Here is a 15,728-nt window from a genome sequence, read left to right on the forward strand (position 1 = left end):
TGTGATTACTACCTTTGAGGGTTTAGAGCTTGAGGTAGTCACCTCCATACAAGTACTTGGGAGTATGGCTAGACGGTACACTGTCCTTCTCTCAGCACATATCAAAGCTGCAGGCTAAAGATAAATCTAGACTTGGTTTCCTCTGTCGTAATCACTCCTCTTTCACCCCAGCTGCCAAACTAACCCTGATTCAGATGACCATCCTACCCATGCTAGATTACGGAGACGTAATTTATAGATCGGCAGGTAAGGGTGCTCTCGAGCGGCTAGATGTTCTTTACCATTCAGCCATCAGATTTGCCACCAATGCTCCTTATAGGACACATCACTATATACTTCTCTGTATACCCGTCGCAAGACCCACTGGTTGATGCTTATTTATAAAACCCTCTTAGTCCTCACTCCTCCCTTTCTGAGATATCTACTGCAGCCCTCATCCTCCCCATACAACACCCGTCCCCCCCCTTCTGAGAATCTACTGCAGCCCTTCCCCCAACCCCGTTCTGCCAGTCACATTCTGTTAAAGGTCCCCAAAGCGAACACATCCCTGGGTCGCTCCTCTTTTCAGTTCGCTGCAGCCAGCGACTGGAACGACCTGCAACAAACACTCAAACTGGACAGTTTTATCTCCATCTCTTCATTCAAAGACTCAATCATGGCCGCTCTTACTGACAGCTGTGGCTGCTTCTGGTGATGTATTGTTGTCTCTACCTTCTTGCCCTTTGTGCTGTTGACTGTGCCCACTAATGCTTGTACAATATGTTGTGTTGCTACCATGTTGTTATGTTGTGTTGCTACCATGCTGTGTTGTTTTAGGTCTCTCTTTATGTAGTGTTGTGTGTCTCTCTTGTTGTGATGTGTTTTTGTCCTATATTTGTATTGTATTTTATTTTTAATCCCAGGCCCCCCCGTCTCCACAGGAGGTCTTTTGGTTGGCCGTCATTGTAAATAAGAATTTGATCTTCACTGACTTGCCTAGTTAAACATGTAATACCCTTGTTTGAACTAAGTATTGAGATTATTCTTGTTAAAACCAAGTATTAAGTTTATTTGTTATAATTAATTGGAAATTATAATTAAAAGGTGATTGAATTGCTCCTAAATTGTAATGCATTTCTTTTTGAGGAAATATTTATTTAATGTATAAGTGAATAGTTTACTTTAAGGTTTAACCAATAGGGTCGCTTGTTAAGCTGTGGCCAATGGGAGAGTGGACCTGGTTAACGGGAGGCCTGGGGAAAAAAGGGAGGGAAAGAGACTTTGAGAAAAGGATGGACGTTTTACATTACGACCGTTGGTGAAGAACAATTATTAAAATAAAGACAACTAGAACAAAACCTCCCAAGACATGAAGGGAAATACCGATTTTATTTTATAAGAGTTATAATTTTGTTTAGACTTAGTAAAGACTGAAGCTACCGTCTCGTCGTGGAGGTATTTGACAGCCTTGAGGTTAGCCTAGCATCGTGTAACACTGAGAGAGATTTGCTTGGGAAAGATTAACGAGTTCATGTTCCCATGGGGATGTCGGAGTACTGTCTGCATTGATAGCTGTGCTCGCTGTGGATCTTGTGAGGAAACCTGCATGGAAACCGCCAGAAGGAATATCTACAAGTAGTTAGTAACCACAACGTGAGGTGCTTCTGGACTTTGTCATTTTTTTTATAGCTCCAACGGGTTATTAAGCAAGCTTTAAATAATTTGGATATGGGTTGTGCACGACTCATTGGGGTTTATTATTTTTATTTTGATGTTCTATGAAAATGTAATAATACACATATTGAACCTTATGTTGCCTTGGTGAAGTCATTTTAATGTTTCAATCTAATTTAAAACATGGGATAGCCAATCCTGATACAATAACAAACCTATAATCATTTCATCTAAAGTTAATACCCTTTTGTCATAACCCTACACAGTTTACAATAGGAACTCTTACTGGAGATGTCCTTCTCACCTAACATCCCATGCTATTGAGATACTCTACGTAAGTTAATATCGTGAGAGTCAAATTCGAGCCTGGTGAGAGGGTTACAAATATATCATCTATAAAGTTAATTCTCCTCACCTGCTGCTACGAAAAGTAAAATATGACAAAAGCTGTTCATAGACAGCCATGTTTTATTATTAGGCCTAATTTAAAATCTTCATTCCTAGGGCTTGCGGTGACTGCAGTCATGAAGGAAGCCAAATTCCACGTGACCGTTTAGTCATGGTAATTAGTCTTCTCCAAGCTCTGATGCTGCTGATGGTCGTTACTAGCCTACTAAACTTACTAACAGCCTGGTACTCAGCACTCTATTGTCACTCTGACATCAATGCAAATGTGTTCGAAAATCGAATCAAACACTTCATGAGAGCCCATGATGTCACGCGGGTATAAATGATTCGGGAGACAGGCGCAGGAATGCGTAATCATTTTTTATTTTTTAATTAAGCCCAAATTACAGCGTGCCGTGTAAAGGCACAGGGACGAAGACCAAAACAAACACGTAACAAAACACAGGGTAGAAACCCGAAACAAAAGAGCGAGGAGTACCTCGAATATCACGCACACAATGATTAACACACGGGGCGAGACCCATAATCATCTGCACAATCCATAAGGGCACGAAAGCCCAAAACACACAGCACAGGTCCGTTGGTGCGTGCGAGTACATTGTTCACCATGGTGCTGTTAATTACTGTTACAAAGGGCACATATATATATATATACACTCAGTGGGAATAGGGGCCAGGTGTGTGCGCAATGAAAGTTCCAGAGGGATCCGTGACACATGAGCTCATGTTGCCCAGCATTTCAACAGGCTATGGAATTACGTGAGAACAGAGTGACGGCCTCTACTAAAAAGAGGAGGATCAGCTTTCTATAGGCTAGGCCTACTGTATTTATTTCTCAGCTTTCCTAATATTAAGCACGTTGCTTCTCTTTACAACAGGAGTATAGCCTATCTGGCTGGTGTGAAAATAAACCACAGGGAAAAGCGTCCTCCATGCCCTATTTAAGTGAATATATGACATGTATTTTGTTCCCCTGCCTGTTTCGAGACAGGTGCATGATAATGGTCCATTCTGAATCCAAACATTTTTCACACATGCAGTACCAGTCAACTTTGGACACACCTATTCATTCAAGGGATTTTCTTTATTTTTACTTATTTCTACATTGTAGAATAATAGTGAAGACATCACAACTAGGAAATAACACATATGGAATCATGTAGTAACCAAAAAAGAGTTAAACAAGTCAAAATATTTTTGATTCTTCAAAGTAGCCACCCTTTGCCTTGATGACAGCTTTGCACACTCTTGGCATTCTCTCAACCAGCTTCATGAGGAATTATTTTCCAACAGTCTTGAAGGAGTTCCCACATATGCTGAGCGCTTGTTGGTTGCTTTTCCTTCATTCTGCGGTCCAACTCATCCCAAACCATCTCAACTGGGTTGAGGTCAGGTAAAAAAAAGGTATTGGCGTGGATCAGAAAACCAGTCAGTATCTGGTGTGACCATCGTTTGCCTCATGCAGCGCGACACATCTTCTTCACATAGAGTTGATCAGGCTGTTGATTGTGGCCTGTGGAATGTTGTCCCACTCCTCTTCAATGGCTGTGTGAAGTTGCTGGATATTGGCGGGAACTGGGACATGCTGTCGTACACGTCAATCCAGAGCATCCCAAACATGCTCAATGGGTGACATGTCTGGTGAGTATGCTGGCTATGGAAGAACTGGGACATTTTCAGCTTCCAAGAATTGTGTGAAGACCCTTGCGACATGAGGCCGCGCAACATGTAAAGTTTGTTTCATGAGCTGAAATAAAAGACTGCAGACATTTTCTAGACACACAAAAAGCAAATTTCTCGCAAATTTCTCGCACAAATTTGTTTACATCCCTGTTAGTGAGCATTTCTCCTTTCCCAAGATAATACATCCACCTGACAGGTGTGGCACATCAAGAAGATGATTAAACAGCATGATAATTACCCAGGTGCACCTTGTGTTGGGGACAATAAAAGGCCACTCTAAAATGTACAGTTTTGTCACACAACACAAGGTCACAGATGTCTCAAGTTGAGGGAGTGTGCAATTGGCATGCTGACTACAGGAATGTCCACCAGAGCTTTTGCATGTTAATTTCTCTACCGTAGGCCGCCTCCGTAATTTTAGAGAATTTGGCAGTGCGTCCAACCGGCCTCACAACCGCAGACCACGTGTAACCACGCCAGCCCAGGACCTCCACACCCGGCTTCTTCACCTCCGGGATCGTCTGAGGGAGGGTGGGGTTAGCAGTATTTCTGTCTGTAATAAAGTCCTTTTTGTGCGTGGAAAAACCTGTTCTCTTTGACTGCGCCTGGCTCCCCAGTGGGTGGGCCTGGCTAACAAGTGGGTGGGCCTAGGCCCTCCCAGGCCCACCCATGGCTGTGCCCCAAGGCATGTCAAATCCATAGATTAGGGCCGAATGAATTTATTTAAATTGACTGATTTTCCTTTATATGAACTGTAACTCAGTACAATTTTGGAAATTGTTGCATGTTGCCTTTATATTTTTGTTTCCGACTACCCTGACTGCACGCCACCCACTACCCTGACTGCACGCCACCCACTACCCTGACTGCACGCCACCCTCTACCCTGACTGCACGCCACCCACTACCCTGACTGCACGCCACCCACTACCCTGACTACACGCCACCCACTACCCTGACTGCACGCCACCCTCTACCCTGACTGCACGCCACCCACTACCCTGACTGCACGCCACCCACTACCCTGACTGCACGCCACCCACTACCCTGACTGCACGCCACCCACTACCCTGATTGCACGCCACCCACTACCCTGACTGCACGCCACCCTCTACCCTGACTGCACGCCACCCTCTACCCTGACTGCGTGCCACCCACTACCCTGACTGCACGCCACCGGCTACCCCGACTGCACGCCACCCACTACCCTGACTGCACGCCACCCACTACCCTGACTGCACGCCACCGGCTACCCCGACTGCACGCCACCCACTACCCTGACTGCACGCCACCCACTACCCTGACTGCACGCCACCGGCTACCCCGACTGCACGCCCCCGGCTGCACGCCACCGGCTACCCTGACTGCACGCCACCGGCTACCCTGACTGCACGCCACCCACTACCCTGACTGCACGCCACCCACTACCCTGATTGCACGCCACCCACTACCCTGACTGCACGCCACCCTCTACCCTGACAGCACGCCACCCTCTACCCTGACTGCACGCCACCCTCCACCCTGACTGCACGCCACCCACTACCCTGACTGCACGCCACCGGCTACCCTGACTGCACGCCACCCACTACCCTGACTGCACGCCACCCACTACCCTGACTGCACGCCACCGGCTACCCCGACTGCACGCCCCCGGCTGCACGCCACCGGCTACCCTGACTGCACGCCACCGGCTACCCTGACTGCACGCCACCCACTACCCTGATTGCACGCCACCCACTACCCTGACTGCACGCCACCCTCTACCCTGACTGCACGCCACCGGCTACCCTGACTGCACGCCACCCACTACCCTGACTGCACGCCACCCACTACCCTGACTGCACGCCACCGGCTACCCCGACTGCACGCCACCCACTACCCTGACTGCACGCCACCCACTACCCTGACTGCACGCCACCGGCTACCCCGACTGCACGCCCCGGCTGCACGCCACCGGCTACCCTGACTGCACGCCACCGGCTACCCTGACTGCACGCCACCCACTACCCTGACTGCACGCCACCCACTACCCTGACTGCACGCCACCGGCTACCCCGACTGCACGCCACCCACTACCCTGACTGCACACCACCCACTACCCTGACTGCACGCCACCCACTACCCTGACTGCACGCCACCCACTACCCCGACTGCACGCCACCGTCTACCCCGACTGCACGCCACCCACTACCCTGACTGCACGCCACCCACTACCCTGACTGCACGCCACCCACTACCCCGGCTGCACGCCCCGGCTGCACGCCACCGGCTACCCTGACTGCACGCCACCGGCTACCCTGACTGCACGCCACCCACTACCCTGACTGCACGCCACCGGCTACCCCGACTGCACGCCATCCACTACCCTGACTGCACGCCACCCACTACCCTGACTGCACGCCACCCACTACCCTGACTGCACGCCACCGTCTACCCCGACTGCACGCCACCCACTACCCTGACTGCACGCCACCCACTACCCTGACTGCACGCCACCCACTACCCCGGCTGCACGCCCCCGGCTGCACGCCGCCGGCTACCCTGACTGCACGCCACCGGCTACCCTGACTGCACGCCACCCACTACCCTGACTGCACGCCATCCACTACCCTGACTGCACGCCACCCACTACCCTGACTGCACGCCACCCACTACCCTGACTGCACGCCACCGGCTACCCCGACTGCACGCCACCCACTACCCTGACTGCACGCCACCCACTACCCTGACTGCACGCCACCCACTACCCTGACTGCACGCCACCGGCTACCCCGACTGCACGCCCCCGGCTGCACGCCACCGGCTACCCTGACTGCACGCCACCGGCTACCCTGACTGCACGCCACCCACTACCCTGACTGCACGCCACCGACTGCACGCCACCGGCTATCCCGACTGCACGCCACCCACTACCCTGACTGCACGCCACCCACTACCCTGACTGCACGCCACCCACTACCCTGACTGCACGCCACCGGCTACCCTGACTGCACGCCACCGGCTACCCTGACTGCACGCCACCCGCTACCCTGACTGCACGCCACCGACTGCACGCCACCGGCTATCCCGACTGCACGCCACCCACTACCCTGACTGCACGCCACCCACTACCCTGACTGCACGCCACCCACTACCCCGACTGCACGCCACCGGCTACCCTGACTGCACGCCACCGGCTACCCTGACTGCACGCCACCCACTACCCTGACTGCACGCCACCGACTGCACGCCACCGGCTATCCCGACTGCACGCCACCCACTACCCTGACTGCACGCCACCCACTACCCTGACTGCACGCCACCCACTACCCCGACTGCACGCCACCCACTACCCTGACTGCACGCCACCGGCTACCCCGACTGCACGCCCCCGGCTGCACGCCACCCACTACCCTGACTGCACGCCACCGACTGCACGCCACCGGCTATCCCGACTGCACGCCACCCACTACCCTGACTGCACGCCACCGCTGTATGATTAGAGTCCATTAACTCTTAGAGGTTACTGAGCTTGGCTTCTAGCTCTGTATGTATCCATATTTTCATGAAAAGATCTCACAGGGTATGGTGGGGGGGGGTTAAGTTGACCCTAGATGCTGATTTTGAGTCAGTTATCATTTCCCCCCCACTAATGATTGAGGAAGGGGAAGCTGTCCCTAGATGCCGTATGGGGAAACTTCACCCTGGAAGCTGTAAAGGTAGAGAGATTAAACATCATAAAATAACAACAGCCACCGTGCTCAGCTCTTTTGTTCGGTTGTCCTCCAGGTGCGTGGCAGACTAAGGTAAGTAACCGGGAGAGGCGGAAGCAGAAGACAAAGGGGCCCGACTAGTCAGGAAGCCCGGAGGGGGTTTAGGTACCTCACCGCCCTGGTCAGGAAGCCCGGAGGGGGTGTAGGTACCCCCCTGGTCAGGAAGCCCGGAGGGGGTGTAGGTACCGCCCTGGTCAGGAAGCCCGGAGGGGGTGTAGGTACCGCCCTGGTCAGGAAGCCCGGAGGGGGTGTAGGTACCGCCCTGGTCAGGAAGCCCGGAGGGGGTGTAGGTACCGCCCTGGTCAGGAAGCCCGGAGGGGGTGTAGGTACCGCCCTGGTCAGGAAGCCCGGAGGGGGTGTAGGTACCGCCCTGGTCAGGAAGCCCTGAGGGGGTGTAGGTACCGCCCTGGTCAGGAAGCCCTGAGGGGGTGTAGGTCCCTCACCGCCCTGGTCAGGAAGCCCGGAGGGGGTGTAGGTCCTCACCGCCCTGGTCAGGAAGCCCGGAGGGGGTGTAGGTACCGCCCTGGTCAGGAAGCCCGGAGGGGGTGTAGGTACCGCCCTGGTCAGGAAGCCCGGAGGGGGTGTAGGTACCGCCCTGGTCAGGAAGCCCGCAGGGGGTGTAGGTACCGCCCTGGTCAGGAAGCCCGGAGGGGGTGTAGGTACCGCCCTGGTCAGGAAGCCCGGAGGGGGTGTAGGTACCTCACCGCCCTGGTCAGGAAGCCCGGAGGGGGTGTAGGTACCTCACCGCCCTGGTCAGGAAGCCCGGAGGGGGTGTAGGTACCTCACCGCCCTGGTCAGGAAGCCCGGAGGGGGTGTAGGTACCGCCCTGGTCAGGAAGCCCTGAGGGGGTGTAGGTACCGCCCTGGTCAGGAGGAAGAACAGAGGTATGCCACTGACTCAGTGTCTACGTCCAAAGTTGCTCCCTATTCCTTATATACAACACTCGTTTTGACCAGAGCCCTATTGGTCATTTGGGATGCACACACTGACTCCCAACATCCTTATCTTGACTTACTGTATGGTTAGTAGTGTTTATCATCGATCCCCATTGGCTGCTGCCTGGGATCTGGCTAAATTAAGGCACTTATACAATTTAAAAAACACTACAATACATTCATAAGAGATTTCACAATACACTGTGTTTCCTCAGGCCCCTACTCCACTACCACATATCTACAATACACTGTGTTCCCTCAGACCCCTACTCCACCACTACCACATATCTACAATACACTGTGTTCCCTCAGGCCCCTACTCCACCACTACCACATATCTACAATACACTGTGTTCCCTCAGGCCCCTACTCCACCACTACCACATATCTACAATACACTGTGTTCCCTCAGGCCCCTACTCCACCACTACCACATATCTACAATACACTGTGTTCCCTCAGGCCCCTACTCCACCACTACCACATATCTACAATACACTGTGTTCCCTCAGGCCCCTACTCCACTACCCCATATCTACAACACAAAATCCATGTGTACATGTGTGTGTGTATAGTGTGTATGTTATTGTATGTGTAACTGGTGCTGTACTGCACCGCTGTAACTCTGCGTTGTGTGTGTGATTGATTGAGACTATAGAGGTGGACTTTGGAGATCAGGTAGTTTTAATTAAGCAGAATTCACTCTCTGCATCCTGCGTCTGCATCCAAAAGACAATAAAACATTTGTAGAGCACATATGTTCTGCGAATCGTCTCCTCTTTCTACAACAGATGCGCAGTACAAGGGACTGGGACCATTCGAGGAGCCATCGTTCACACATAGTTTGTATGCATGTGTCTGCGCCTATGTTTGTGTTGCTTCACAGTCCCCGCTGTTCCATAAGGTGTATTTTTATCTATTTTTAAATCTGATTCTCCTGCTGCATCAGTTACCTGATGTGGAATAGAGTTCCATGTAGTCATGGCTCTATGTAGTACTGTGCTCCTCCCATAGTCTGTTCTGGACTTGGGGACTGTGAAGAGACCTCTGGTGGCATGTCTTGTGGGGTATGAATGGGTGTCTGAGCTGTGTGCCAGTAGTTTAAACAGACCTCTGGTGGCATGTCTTGTGGGGTATGCATGGGTGTATGAGCTGTGTGCCAGTAGTTTAAACAGACCTCTGGTGGCATGTCTTGTGGGGTATGGATGGGTGTATGAGCTGTGTGCCAGTAGTTTAAACAGACCTCTGGTGGCATGTCTTGTGGGGTATGGATGGGTGTATGAGCTGTGTGCCAGTAGTTTAAACAGACCTCTGGTGGGCATGTCTTGTGGGGTATGGATGGGTGTCTGAGCTGTGTGCCAGCAGTTTAAACAGACATCTCTGTGCTTTCAACATGTCAATACCTCTCATAAATACAAGTAGTGATGAAGTCAATCCACTTTCAGCCAGGAGAGATTGACATGTATATTATTAATATTAGCTCTCTGTGTACGTTCAAGGGCCAGCTGTGCTGCTCTGTTCTGAGACAAATGCAATTTTCCAAAGTCCTTTTTTGTGGCACCGGACCACACGACTGAACAGTAGTCCAGGTGCAGCTAAACTAGGGCCTGTAGGACCTGCCTTGTTGATAGTGCTGTTAAGAAGGTAGAAACTAGGGCCTGTAGGGCCTGCCTTGTTGATAGTGCTGTTAAGAAGGTAGAAACTAGGGCCTGTAGGACCTGCCTTGTTGATAGTGTTGTTAAGAAGGTAGAAACTAGGGCCTGTAGGACCTGCCTTGTTGATAGTGCTGTTAAGAAGGTAGAAACTAGGGCCTGTAGGACCTGCCTTGTTGATAGTGTTGTTAAGAAGGTAGAAACTAGGGCCTGTAGGACCTGCCTTGTTGATAGTGTTGTTAAGAAGGTAGAAACTAGGGCCTGTAGGACCTGCCTTGTTGATAGTGTTGTTAAGAAGGTAGAAACTAGGGCCTGTAGGACCTGCCTTGTTGATAGTGTTGTTAAGAAGGCAGAGCATCGCTTTATTATAGACAGACTTCATTATAAGACATGAAGTACTTAGTCTCTACTGGTGTCTTAGTACTTCTTAGTTTTGATTCTATTGAGATGACTTGATTCTATTGTGCTCAGCGTTCTGATTCTATTGAGAGGACTTGATTCTGTTGTGCTCTGCTCTGTATGAGAGGGTTCTTGTCTTAATAGTGTTCACATTAAGGGAATGTTACCACGTCCATCCTATTGCAAGTTTGACCGATGTATAAAAAGGAATTTATCCTTTGTTTCACACCTGCACCCTGCTTCCAAACAGGAACAAAATGTCCTGGTTCTAATTCTGACTAAAACTACACACATCATCAGATTATAGTTTTATGATTCTAATACATTTCACACAATTATATGGTTTCAGGGTGGAATACTTTAGTCATTATCTTAAACATACAAATTCTTCTATCAACAGGTTACTACTTCTGATTGTTACTGTATCACTGACAGGTTACTACTTCTGATTGGTACTTTATCAGTCACTGTATATAGCCTTGAATGAGAGGGAAGACTGGGCTTGAAGATTGAGGGCTGACATCCTGGCTACGCTTTATCTGAAATCAAATGAACCATGTTATTGGTAGCTTTAGAGTGTGTAAAGAAGAGCTGTTTTACAGCCCATAGTTCTCTATAGACTGGATCGGTCAGTCTGTCTCTGTAGACTGGATCGGTCCTGCACATACCTGTCTGTCTAATCATTAACATTTAAAAAGTGATTCCATCAATGTATTTATACCTTGTCCTTATTTTTTTATTTAGCCTTTATTTAACTAGGCAAGTCAATTAACAACAAATTCTTATTTTACGATGACGGCCTACCCCGGCCTAACCCGGACGACGCTGGGCCAAATGTGCGCCTCCCTATGGTACTCCCGATCAAAGCCGGTTGTGATACAGCCCAGGATCGAACCAGGGTCTGTAGTGACGCCTCTAGCACTGAGATGCAGTGCCTTAGACCGCTGCGTCACTCGGGAGAAGGAGAATTTTGTTCATTGAAGAAATGCAATGATATTTCTGTTTGTTGAAAGAAATAATGAACAAAATAAAACAAATGCTTTACTGCAATTATGACCTGTCATTGTTTTATTATGCAACAATTATACTCTGACCAAAAGGTTTCTCTCTACAGTATGTTTCCATCCATTACAGCAGGATGATTTGTTTTCTGTTACCACTAAAAACATTTTAATCTGGGATTTCTTTGATAAAGATGAGTTGATATGATTGGATGTGATGTGATTGGTCAAAAGACCAATTAGTGTATTTTTTTATCGGAATTGGGCTGCCTGTGTAAACACAGCCATGCACTACTTTTGACCAGGGCCCACTGCACTACTTTTGACCAGGGCCCACAGTGCACTACTTTTGACCAGGGCCCACAGTGTATTTGGAAAGTATTCAGACCCCTTGACTTTTTCCACATTTTGTTACGTTACAGCCTTATTCTAAAATGGATTTAATATTTTTTCCCCCTCCATAAAAAATTGAAATATTACATTTACATAAGTATTCAGACCCTTTACTCAGTACTTTCTTGAAGCACCTTTGGCAGTGACTACAGCCTCGAGTCTTCTTGGGTATGACGCTACAAGCTTGGCACACCTGTATTTGGGGAGTTTCTCCCATTCTTCTCTACAGATCCTCTCATGCTCTGTCAGGTTGGATGGGGAGCATTGCTGCACAGCTATTTTCAGGTCTCTTCACAGATGTTCGATCGGGTTCAAGTCCAGGCTCTGGCTGGGCCACTCGAGGATATTCAGAGACTTGTCCTGAAAATACTCCTGCATTGTCTTGGCTGTGTGTTTAGGGTCGTTGTTCTGTTGGAAGGTGAACCTTCGCCCCAGTCTGAGGTCCTTAGCGCTCTGGAGCAGGTTTTCATCAAGAATCTCTCTGTACTTTAATCCGTTCATCTTTCCCTTACTTACACACCAGGTAACTGAGCCGCTAGAATGTTCCAGTCCAAATCTGATCAATTTAATCAACCGGTATCATTTTGGACCGGAATGTAATAATGTCTAATGATTTATTTAGCAGCGTCCATGACGGGGACATTTTGGTTGTAATTTCTTCATGTCAATAATCATTGGAGTTATTTTCGGAGTTTACTGCTGTTTTTAGAAAGACGATTGTTCTCACGTCTTAGAAATAGCTCTAGTGGAAGTAACGTTACATCATCTAGATGACCTTCACTGTACTGTCCAACGTACTGCAGTCCCACTGGACTAAACATGATTTAATCAACGTTGTTTCCATGTCATTTCAAAAACAACAATCAATGTGATGACGTTGAATCAACACTGATTGGATTTACAAAAAGTCATCAACATAAGGACATTTCGCCTTTTTTTTTCTCCACCCAACCTTTAAAATTTAACGGTAGTTTACAACTCAACCAAATTTGTTAAAACTCGAAGTTGAACTGAAGTCTGTGCCCAGTGAGGTGAGCCTAGTTTCAGTTCTACATGGAACTGTTCAGCGGTTTCAGTCTGTCTGCAGAGCTGCCAACTCTCATGCGTTTGACCCTCTTCTCACGGCACGTAGCTTATATCTCACCAGAGGCGCAACATTCACTTGGGATGGGGACATGTCCCCTGTTTTATCATTGGAAAGTGATACAAACCGAAGCAGCGGTATAGCTATAGGACCTTGCGGACGCTGTTTGGACTGTTTTATCCGACTGGGTAAAAAAATATAATAATAATTGTATCCTCCCACTTCTAAAACCATAGTTGCTTTTTTTATTTTTCTAGTTACTCCATTAGTAAGTGAATTCACTTTTTCAATTTGATTCAATTAAATTTGATTATATTTTTGATTTGAACTATGCTCCAAATCGTTTTGAGATCATAGCATCTGCCACTGCAATTTAACCAATGATGTAAAGTACAACTTTTTTTTCTCGTCCCTATTTCATGGTATCCGTCTCTCCCGGGATTCGGGAGAGGCGAAGGTCAAGAGCCGCGTGTCCTCCGAAACACAACCCAACCAATTGGGTCCAATTCACACACTTATCAAGAGAACATCCCTGGTCATCCCTACTGCCTCTGAAGTTGTTTAACGAGTTACTATCTCCAAAATTCCAAAACTCTTGAACGTGCCGTCCTTGGCCAGCTCTCCTGCTCTCTCTCAGAATGACCTTCTTGATCCAAATCAGTCAGGTTTCAAGACTGGTCATTCAACTGAGACTGCTCTTCTCTGTGTCACGGAGGCTCTCCGCACTGCTAAAGCTAACTCTCTCTCCTCTGCTCTCATCCTCCTAGACCTATCTGCTGCCTTTGATACGGTGAACCATCAGATCCTCCTCTCCCCTCTCCGAGTTGGGCATCTCCAGCGTGGCCCACGCTTGGATTGCGTCCTACCTGACAGGTCGCTCCTACCAGGTGGCGTGGCGAGAATCTGTCTCCGCACCACGTGCTCTCACCACTGGTGTCCCCCAGGGCTCTGTTCTAGGCCCTCTCCTATTCTCGCTATACACCAAGTCACTTGGCTCTGTCATATCCTCACATGGTCTCTCCTATCATTGCTACGCAGACGACACACAATTCATCTTCTCCTTTCCCCCTTCTGACAAGCAGGTGGCGAATCGCATCTCTGCATGTCTGGCAGACATATCAGTGTGGATGACGGATCACCACCTCAAGCTGAACCTCGGCAAGACGGAGCTGCTCTTCCTCCCGGGGAAGGACTGCCCGTTCCATGATCTCGCCATCACGGTTGACAACTCCATTGTGTCCTCCTCCCAGAGGGCTAAGAACCTTGGCGTGACCCTGGACAACACCCTGTCGTTCTCTACTAACATCAAGGCGGTGACCCGATCCTGTAGGTTCATGCTCTACATCATTCGCAGAGTACGACCCTGCCTCACACAGGAAGCGGCGCAGGTCCTAATCCAGGCACTTGTCATCTCCCGTCTGGATTACTGCAACTCGCTGTTAGCTGGGCTCCCTGCCTGTGCCATTAAACCCCTACAACTCATCCAGAACGCCGCAGCCCGTCTGGTGTTCAACCTTCCCAAGTTCTCTCACGTCACCCCGCTCCTCCGCTCTCTCCACTGGCTTCCTGTTGAAGATCGCATCCGCTACAAGACCATGGTGCTTGCCTACGGAGCTGTGAGGGGAACGGCACCACCGTACCTTCAGTCTCTGATCAGGCCCTACACCCAAACAAGGGCACTGCGTTCATCCACCTCTGGCCTGCTCGCCTCCCTACCTCTGAGGAAGCACAGTTCCCGCTCAGCCCAGTCAAAACTGTTCGCTGCTCTGGCACCCCAATGGTGGAACAAGCTCCCTCACGACGCCAGGACAGCGGAGTCAATCACCACCTTCCGGAGACACCTGAAACCCCACCTCTTTAAGGAATACCTGGGATAGGATAAAGTAATCCTTCTAACCCCCCCCCCCTCTTAAAAGATTTAGATGCACTATTGTAAAGTGGTTGTTCCACTGGATATCATAAGGTGAATCCACCAATTTGTAAGTCGCTCTGGATAAGAGCGTCTGCTAAATGACTTAAATGTAAATGTAAAATTAAACTCAAAAAGATATATAGTTAATGTTGAAGTCAGAAGTTTACATACACTTAGGTTGGAGTCATTAAAACTCGTTTTTCAACCACTCCACAAATTTCTTGTTATCAAACTATAGTTTTGGCAAGTCTGTTAGGACATCTACTTTGTGCATGACACAAGTAACTTTTTCAACAATTGTTTACAGACAGATTATTTAACTTATAATTCACTGTATCACAATTCCAGTGGGTCAGAAGTTTACATACACTAAGTTGGCTGTGCCTTTAAACAGCTTGGAAAATTCCAGAAAATGATGCCATGGCTTTAGAAGCTTCTGATAGGCTAATTGAAATCATTTGAGTCAATTGGAGGTGTACCTGTGGCTGTATTTCAAGGCCTACCTTCAAACTCAGTGCCTCTTTGCTTGACATCATGGGAAAATCCAAAGAAATCAGCCAAGACCTCAGAAAAAATATTGTAGACCTCCAAGTCTGGTTCATCCTTGGGAGTAATTTACAAACGCCTGAAGGTACCACGTTCATCTGATACAAACAATAGTACGCAAGTATAAACACCATGGGACCACGCAGCCGTCATACCGCTCAGCAAGGAGACGCATTCTGTCTCCTAGAGATGGACGTACTTTGGTCCTTAAAGTGCAAATAAATCCCAGAACAACAGCAAAGGACCTTGTGAAGATGCTGGAGGAAACGGGTACAAAGTATCTATATCCACAGTAAAACGAGTCCTATATC

The sequence above is a fragment of the Salmo salar genome, chromosome ssa14 (genome assembly GCF_905237065.1).
Source record: "Salmo salar chromosome ssa14, Ssal_v3.1, whole genome shotgun sequence".
Taxonomy (NCBI): domain Eukaryota; kingdom Metazoa; phylum Chordata; class Actinopteri; order Salmoniformes; family Salmonidae; genus Salmo; species Salmo salar.